A 9,290-nucleotide genomic window follows, 5' to 3' on the forward strand; every position below is an offset into this window, starting at 1 on the left:
TGCCAACAGGTGCCAGTGTCTTCTCACAATCTTTTCCATACCTTTATATTGGCAATTAAAAGTTGTAATAAAAGGTAATGTGAATTTTTCTGTGTCTTCCTTTGTTTTAGGTTTCAGAGTGTCATCCCTATCTACTGATACTAATTCCTCAATTAGCATGTTCATAGGCTCCTCCTGATATCCTTTGGCTCGAAATTTGTTTTTTTATATCATTAGCCTGCTTTCTATATATTTCTATTTCTGTGCAATTCCTCCTCATACGCTTAAATTGTCCTTTGGGTACATTCTTAATCCAGTTTGGATGATGGTTGCTTCCTGTAGGAATATATGCATTGGTATCAGTAGGTTTAAAAAAGGATTTTGTATAAATATGTCCCTCTTTGATATATATCGTGAGATCTAAAAAATTAATCTCCTTCTTACTTGTGTTTAAAATCAGGTGAATATTAAAATCATTAGAATTGAGGGATTTACAAAATGCTTCCAAAGGTTCTTTCTCTCCTTCCCAGATAAACACTATGTCGTCAATAAACCTATACCAGAATTTAATCTGCGGTAGATAGTTATTGTTTCCCCAAATATAACTGTCCTCCCAAAGGCTCATAAAAAGGTTAGCGTATGATGGCACAAATCGGGTGCCCATGGCTGTCCCTCTTATTTGCTGAAAAAATTTCCCATTATACCAGAAGAAATTATTTTTTAAAATAAAATCTATACTCTCTAATAAAAAGGGGATTAATGTACTAGAACTTTCATTTTTTCCCAGGTGGTATTTAACCGCCTGGACGCCTTTTTCATGGTCTATAATGGTATAAAGACTCCGAACATCTGCCGTACATAAAAAGAAATTGTCGTTCCAAGATACTGTCTTTAATTTGTTCAGAACATCAGTGGTGTCTTTAATATATGATTTCATTTTTAACACCTCTGGTTGCAGGTGATGGTCGATGAAATGAGATAAATTGGAAGTTATTGAATTTGTTCCTGCAACTATGGGTCTACCAGGGGGGTTTGTGACATCCTTATGTATCTTAGGAAGTACATAAAATACCGGAAGGCTAGGATCATTTACTTTGATATACTGTTCTTCTTTATCTGTAATAATATTTTGTTCTTTATATTTGGATAGAAAGTGCGTGAGATTCTTCTCTATCCTTTCACTGGGATTTCCTCTCAGTGTCATGTATGTCTCCTTATCTTCCAATTGTTTTTTTATTTCCTCATCATATTTGTCAACGTCCATGATTACTATACCCCCCCCCCCCCTTATCAGCCGGTTTGATAACTATATTCGTGTTGTCACTTAGACTCTCGATGGCTCCTTTCTGAGTTTGTTAGATTTTGGTGAGTTTTCATTTTAAAAGCAGCATCCTCCAAATCCGTTGTGACAGCTTTGTTAAAACTTTCTATAAAACACCCCCGATTAAATGTTGGATTAAAAGTGGATTTGGGCCTAAAAGGGTCTCTTGCCAATGTGGTTCCTCCCTTTTGTGTTAGGAAATATTTCTTTAAAGACACTTTTCTGACAAATTTTTGTATATCCAAATAAGTTTGGAATTTATTAAGCTTATTATCAGGGGCAAATTTCAGGCCTTTTTCAAGAATTTCCTTCTCATCTGTGGAGAGTGTGTGTTTACTTAAATTAAAAATGGCAATTTTCTCTGGGGTGGGAGTATTCTCTTTACTGTTCTTCTTTTTAGTGAGGTCCCTTCCTCTTTTGCCACGCTTTTTGTTAGTCCGCTTAAATACTAGAACCTTCTTTGCCTCCTCCTGCTCCCCCCTAAAAAATCATTGTTGTTAAAAGATTGATACCTATTTTCTAATCTTAGAGGTGGAGTGTGTCGTCTTTCCTGACTCCCCCTCCATTCATCCTTAATATAGAATCTATTTTGGTCCGGCTGATCTCTCCTATAGTTTCTTCCTGTATAATATCCTGTTCTGTCATCTCTATGACGATATCCTTCTCTATTTCTTATAAAGTGCTTTCTTCTATTGCTCCCCTGGTAAAGTCCTCTTTCATGTTGTGGTGTTGTGAACCTCTCTATGGCTGGACTTCTGTTTCTACCTTGATACTTGGTCTTTCTTTCTAATCGTGATGTAGTAGGTCTTTCTGGGGAAAGGCTCCGTTCACAATCACATTGTACTTCTTCTCTACTGTCTTTTATTACTTCTACTGATTTCCTTGTACTTTCATCTCTCCTGCTGGCTCTACTTTTTTTCTCTTGTTTGTCCCTAATAAATTTTCTTTTCTTCCTCAAAATGGTTTCTTCCTCTTTTCTGACTATCCTTCGTTCCATTTCACCCTCTATTCTAATACAGTCATCTAAATCTCTATACGGTGTTAGTAATTCTGTATATTGTTCTATCTGGGTCTCTAATTGTGCCAAATTCTTTTTCATTCTTAATCCAGTTCGCATGATGGTTGCTTCCTCTAGGAATATATGCATTGGTATCAGTAGGTTTAAAAAAGGATTTTGTATGAATATGTCCCTCTTTGATATATATCGTGAGATCTAAAAAATTAATCTCCTTCTTACTTGTGTTAAAAATCAGGTGAATATTAAAATCATTAGAATTGAGGGATTTACAAAATTCTTCCAAAGGTTCTTTCTCTCCTTCCCAGATAAACACTATGTCGTCAATAAACCTATACCAGAATTTAATCTGCGTTAGATAGTTATTGTTTCCCCAAATATAACTGTCCTCCCAAAGGCTCATAAAAAGGTTAGCGTATGACGGCGCAAATCAGGTGCCCATGGCTGTCCCTCTTATTTGCTGAAAAAATTTCCCATTATACCAGAAGAAATTATTTTTTAAAATAAAATCTATACTCTCTAATAAAAAGGGGATTAATGTACCAGAACTTTCATTTTTTTCCAGGTGGTATTTAACCGCCTGGACGCCTTTTTCATGGTCTATAATGGTATAAAGACTCCGAACATCTGCCGTACATAAAAAGAAATTGTAGTTCCAAGATACTGTCTTTAATTTGTTCAGAACATCAGTGGTGTCTTTAATATATGATTTAATTTTTAACACCTCTGGTTGCAGGTGATGGTCGATGAAATGAGATAAATTGGAAGTTATTGAATTTGTTCCTGCAACTATGGGTCTACCAGGGGGGTTTGTGACATCCTTATGTATCTTAGGAAGTACATAAAATACCAGAAGGAAACCACGACGCTAGAAAGATACATCACAGAGAAACTCGTACCAAGGGGTCTGAGAATAGAAAAAAGACCCTCCTCAGATCAAGAAAGTAAGGAATTCTATGATCAATGGGATACGATTTTAGAAGAATGCTCTTTTGCCCTTATTAATCTAATAATCAATGAAAGGAAAAAGAATTTGGCATAATTAGAGACCCAGATAGAACAATATACAGAATTACTAACACCGTATAGAGATTTAGATGACTGTATTAGAATAGAGGGTGAAATGGAACGAAGGATAGTAAGAAAAGAGAAAGAAACCATTTTGAGGAAGAAAAGGAAATTTATTAGGGACAAACAAGAGAAAAAAAGTAGAGCCAGCAGGAGAGATGAAAGTACAAGGAAATCAGTAGAAGTAATAAAAGACAGTAGAGAAGAAGTACAATGTGATTATGAACGGAGCCTTTCCACAGAAGACCTACTACATCTTGATTAGAAAGAAAGACCAAGTATCAAGGTAGAAACAGAAGTCCAGCCATAGAGAGGTTCACAACACCACAACATGAGAGAGGACTTTACCAGGGGAACAATAGAAGAAAGCACTTTATAAGAAATAGAGAAGGATATCGTAATAGAGATGACAGAACAGGATATTATACAGGAAGAAACTATAGGAGAGATCAGCCGGACCAAAATAGATTCTATATTAAGGATGAATGGAGGGGGAGTCAGGAAAGACGACACACTCCACCTCTAAGATTGGAAAATAGGTATCAATCTTTTAACAACAATGATTTTTTAGGGGGGAGCAGGAGGAGGCAAAGAAGGTTCTAGTATTTAAGCGGACTAACAAAAAGCGTGGCAAAAGAGGAAGGGGCCTCACTAAAAAGAAGAACAGTAAAGAGAATACTCCCACCCCAGAGAAAATTGACATTTTTAATTTAAGTAAACACACACTCTCCACAGATGAGAAGGAAATTCTTGAAAAAGGCCTGAAATTTGCCCCTGATAATAAGCTTAATAAATTCCAAACTTATTTGGATATACAAAAATTTGTCAGAAAAGTGTCTTTAAAGAAATATTTCCTAACACAAAAGGGAGAAACCACATTGGCAAGAGACCCTTTTAGGCCCAAATCCACTTTTAATCCAACATTTAATCGGGGGTGTTTTATAGAAAGTTTTAACAAAGCTGTCACGACGGTTTTGGAGGATGCTGCTTTTAAAATTAAAACTCACCAAAATCTAACCAAAACTCAGAAAGGAGCCATTGAGAGTCTAAGTGACAACACAAATATAGTTATCAAACCGGCTGATAAGGGGGGGGGGGGGGGTATAGTAATCATGGACGTTGACAAATATGATGAGGAAATAAAAAAACAATTGGAAGATAAGGAGACATACGTGATTCTGAGAGGAAATCCCAGTGAAAGGATAGAGATGAATCTCACGCACTTACTATCCAAATATAAAGAACAAAATATTATTACAGATAAAGAAGAACAGTATATCAAAGTAAATGATCCTAGCCTTCCGGTATTTTATGTACTTCCTAAGATACATAAGGATGTCACAAACCCCCCTGGTAGACCCATAGTTGCAGGAACAAATTCAATAACTTCCAATTTATCTCATTTCATCAACCATCACCTGCAACCAGAGGTGTTAAAAATTAAATCATATATTAAAGACACCACTGATGTTCTGAACAAATTAAAGACAGTATCTTTGAACGACAATTTCTTTTTATGTACGGCAGATGTTCGGAGTCTTTATACCATTATAGACCATGAAAAAGGCGTCCAGGCGGTTAAATACCACCTGGGAAAAAATGAAAGTTCTAGTACATTAATCCCCTTTTTATTAGAGAGTATAGATTTTATTTTAAAAAATAATTTCTTCTGGTATAATGGGAAATTTTTTCAGCAAATAAGAGGGACAGCCATGGGCACCCGATTTGTGCCGTCATACGCTAACCTTTTTATGAGCCTTTGGGAGGACAGTTATATTTGGGGAAACAATAACTATCTACCGCAGATTAAATTCTGGTATAGGTTTATTGACGACATAGTGTTTATCTGGGAAGGAGAGAAAGAACCTTTGGAAGAATTTTGTAAATCCCTCAATTCTAATGATTTTAATATTCACCTGATTTTTAACACAAGTAAGAAGGAGATTAATTTTTTATATCTCACGATATATTTCAAAGAGGGACATATTCATACAAAATCCTTTTTTAAACCTACTGATACCAATGCATATATTCCTAGAGGAAGCAACCATCATCTGAACTGGATTAAGAATGTACCCAAAGGACAATTTAAGCGTATGAGGAGGAATTGCACAGAAATAGAAATATATAGAAAGTAGGCTAATGATATAAAAAATATTTTTTCGAGCCAAAGGATATCAGGAGGAGCCTATGAACATGCTAATTGAGGAATTAAAATCAGTATTACCTAAATTAATTTACCGGAGGGCCCCAAATTTGAGGCAGATGATTGTGAAGATTGCTATGGCCCCCAAGAAATCTATTAGAATAAAGACGAAGGGATTTCATAGGTGTGGTCTGTGTAAAATGTGTCAAAACCATACAACACAGACATCAAAAATTGAGAATTATCAGTCCACATCCACGGGAGTAACATATGCCATTAATGAGTTCATCACATGCAATACCAAAAATTGCATATATCTAATGGAATGTAAGTGTGGTATGCAATATATTGGACGCACATCCAGATCTCTCAAAATAAGATGGGCGGAGCATGTCAGAAACATAGAGAAAGGGCTCATTACCCATTCAGTCTCCAATCATTTTAAAGAAGTCCATCAGAGTAAATGTAAAGGTTTAACGAAGGTGATAGGGATAAGAGCGGTCCAAAATCAATGGAGAAGGAACAATGGAGAAGAATTGTTAGCACAAACTGAAATGAAACTCATATATGAAATGGGTACATTGAACCCTAAGGGGTTAAACATGGAATTTGAATTGAAATGGTTTCTATAATACTGTACCATACATTCATTTTTCTGTTTACCCTTATGGTGTCATAATTGTCAACATATGCTGTGGAGGTTGTGAGTTTAGTATGTCACAGGTAGAATCAGTTATTTGAAATTATTTTTAAATATGATGTGTGAATGTAATTTGTCAGTACTATCCACAAGTCTATCAGATACCCGGGACCGGAAGTGGAAACATCCATGTGTAAACACCAGTGGAACGCAAGCTGTCAGTGCGCTCCACGGTGTTTACACAGACAAGGAGAGTTTTTTGGTCACAAGGACACGGAGCGCTACACGCGGCACGTCCGGTCACGTGACCTGAAGAGAACAGGAAACAACGTGCGTTCCATCAACTAAAGAACGCACGTATGAACTTCACCTGCGGCATATGCGGTCATGTGCTTGTTGGTTGACAGGAAGCAGCGTGCGTTCCACGGACTTTGGAACGCACGCACTCGCCGTTAAACACAAAATTACACAAAAAATTGTACAAACAAGGATATTCATGTTCAGTGGGAAGAATGTCTTGATGGATAGGGAGTTTATATATATGTTATGAAGTCTGTATACACATTTATAGAGCATTGATGGGTCCTCCAATCAGATCACAGAGGGGGTTTTAAATTGACCCTACCCCATATACACCACACACCTTGACAAAGGCCCCTATAGGGCAGAAATGCGTTGGTGACTGGTTGGAGGTACCTACGGCATCCAGATGAAATTCGCTGACTGTTGCTGCAAACCCCGGGGAGCAATATTTAAGGCGTTTTTGGGTGGACACTTGATACACCCCAACAACTCTGGTACGTGGGTCCACTAATCTGTGGTGGATTGCACATTTTATTATTTATTTATTCTTGCTAAATTTGCACTTGGACGTCATATGTTTTTAGAAAAAGACCTTCTATTGCACTTTAATAAAAATTATCATTTGTATATCAGAACAAACAGTACTTCACTATATACTGCTGTTCTCTTCCTATTTTTGGGGATATAACTCCAAATGGAGAGGTGAATTGGTGAAGAATCTCTGAGGAAAACTACTAGAAAGCAGTGGAAGTAATACCACAGGCGTATTTGGGTGGGCACTACTGACACCCCACAAAATCTGGTACGTGGGTCCGCCCATTCAGTGGGACTCCATTTATTTATATAAGCATAATTGAATCTGACTATACTTCACTATATTGCTCTCTCTTTCATCTTTTGGGTAAAACCATGTGAATTGGAGTGGGGAATCTTTGCCGAATTAAGAATATCCTCACCAGAGCCTAACACGTCTGAAGATTGAATATTGCCCTAGTAACCCAGGGAGCGCACCACAGCAAAATTTGACTGTATAAACTGTGACTTTTTGGGATTCAGTTGACCATCCCGGCTGGTGGACTGCAGCACCTTTGAACTAAAGCGCCATCTTTACAATTTTTTTTGTTTGTTTTCACCGTCAATTTGTGCTTTCTTTTATCTGTGGGGTCCTCCTCTGGGTCTCCATTCTCCTGCCACAGGCTCCAGTGGAAGAAACCGTGAGAGGTCCTGAATCTGCAAGCTTTCATCTGGGAAAAATAGGTACGAATCTACACCATCAAAGGGGTGCTATTATTACATATGTATAGAGGTCTCACTACAGAACTAGCTAACAATGTTTAAAGGATAAGTTCACTCAAACACAAGGGACCCTAACCGCAATGTACTGTAGAGACCACCCCAGTAAACACTGCAACAGTTTTTTGAAGAAGTTCCAATAGCCCTGGCATTGTAGCCGCGTGCGAGACAAGGGGGCACCGTCATGGCTCATGGAGCTGTGGCCTGTGGCTCAAATTCTGCTAACACGAGCAGAGCACAATGAGGCGGAGCTGCTCGGTCAGCCAATGTCTCCATGTGTTGGGCATCTGAGTAGAGTGCCAGCACTGGTTTCTGTGCAGCCGACCCAGCCCATCATGCCATTGGCCCTTCTCGCATTTGCCTCTCCAGCGCTGCATTAAACCCACAAATCTTGGATATCTTTATTTTTACAGTGCAATTTAGATCTGAATTTGTACACTTGCCTCCCAAATTTAAATCTCTGCACATTTTATATCTCCCCCACATGCAGTTCAACATGGTCTTGCCAAGATGCAGTTACTTGCCCTTTTTTGCTTTACTCCAACCTCAGAATCAGGATATTTGAGTCAAATATTTTCCATGCTGTCAGTGCTGGGAAACTGTAGAGGTGAGTTTTAAAGGACAAATGGTAATCGTTAGTATTGCTCTCACTGGTCTGTCTATGTGGAGTTTCGTTCTATTAGTATATCATAGATTATTATTTCCACATGATCATTAAGGTTAGTAATTAGTACTGTATTTGATAAATAGTTCAAGGAATAACAGTTCTGATATGGCAAAATATATGTACGTGAGAGTCATGTGCATATTGTTAGAGTTGTGTGCAGACTCAGTGGCCCCAAGAGGGGGCTGGGGGTGGATACTAATTACCCAGGCCCAGGCTTGTTAAAGGGGCCTGGCAGGGTCCCGGATCCACTACCTTCCTTACCACTTTTTGGAGGGTGGATACCGAGCAAAAGGTTGAAATAGCTCAACCTAATTTAAATAGGGAGTGTGCATTTTGTGAAGCGAGGCAGGAATCCCAAACCTTATCAAAGGATTTGGGATTTTTCTTTTTTTTTAAAGGGGGCATGGCCACACCTTCATGATTAGGCCACACACCCTGCAATACCGGGGTCCAGATAGACCCCCCTATTTTGGTTTTGATACTAAATCATCATCATCCTGTTTTGGTTCTGTCAAAACCATCCTCAGAACCATGTAATCATGTAACTCAGATCCTAGTATATAATATTGCAGTATAAAATACAGCCCACACCCACTTCATATACTCTCCTGTGTGAAATAGCACCAGAAATCACGAGAGAAGGAGTTGCATGCAATCCAAAACTAGCAGGGCCGGCACTACCATTAGGCAGCTTTAGGCAGCTACCTAGAGTGCCGACTGCTGGAGGGCAGCATTTAATCAGCAGCACAACTATAAAATGAGGGATGAGCAGCGCCACTTTTCCCCGCAACCCACTGCACTCTTTATTTCAGATATTTCTGTCAGTCCCAGAGGGGAGGGGATTGAGGACAAGTAACA

The 9,290-nt window shown here is 38.4% G+C and overlaps 1 long non-coding RNA gene across 1 annotated transcript in view; it reads left to right on the forward strand.

Moving 5' to 3' along the window:
- Positions 1-8,354, forward strand: part of LOC135050765 (uncharacterized) — a 41,866-nt gene extending 33,512 nt beyond the window's left edge. Inside the window, exons 2-3 of the long non-coding RNA XR_010241798.1 lie at positions 7,669-7,729; positions 8,256-8,354. This is a non-coding gene — a long non-coding RNA (uncharacterized LOC135050765). The remainder of the gene's footprint in view (positions 1-7,668; positions 7,730-8,255) is intronic.
- Positions 8,355-9,290: the final 936 nt, after the last annotated feature.

Source organism: Pseudophryne corroboree, chromosome 2 (assembly GCF_028390025.1).
Source record: "Pseudophryne corroboree isolate aPseCor3 chromosome 2, aPseCor3.hap2, whole genome shotgun sequence".
NCBI lineage: Eukaryota > Metazoa > Chordata > Amphibia > Anura > Myobatrachidae > Pseudophryne > Pseudophryne corroboree.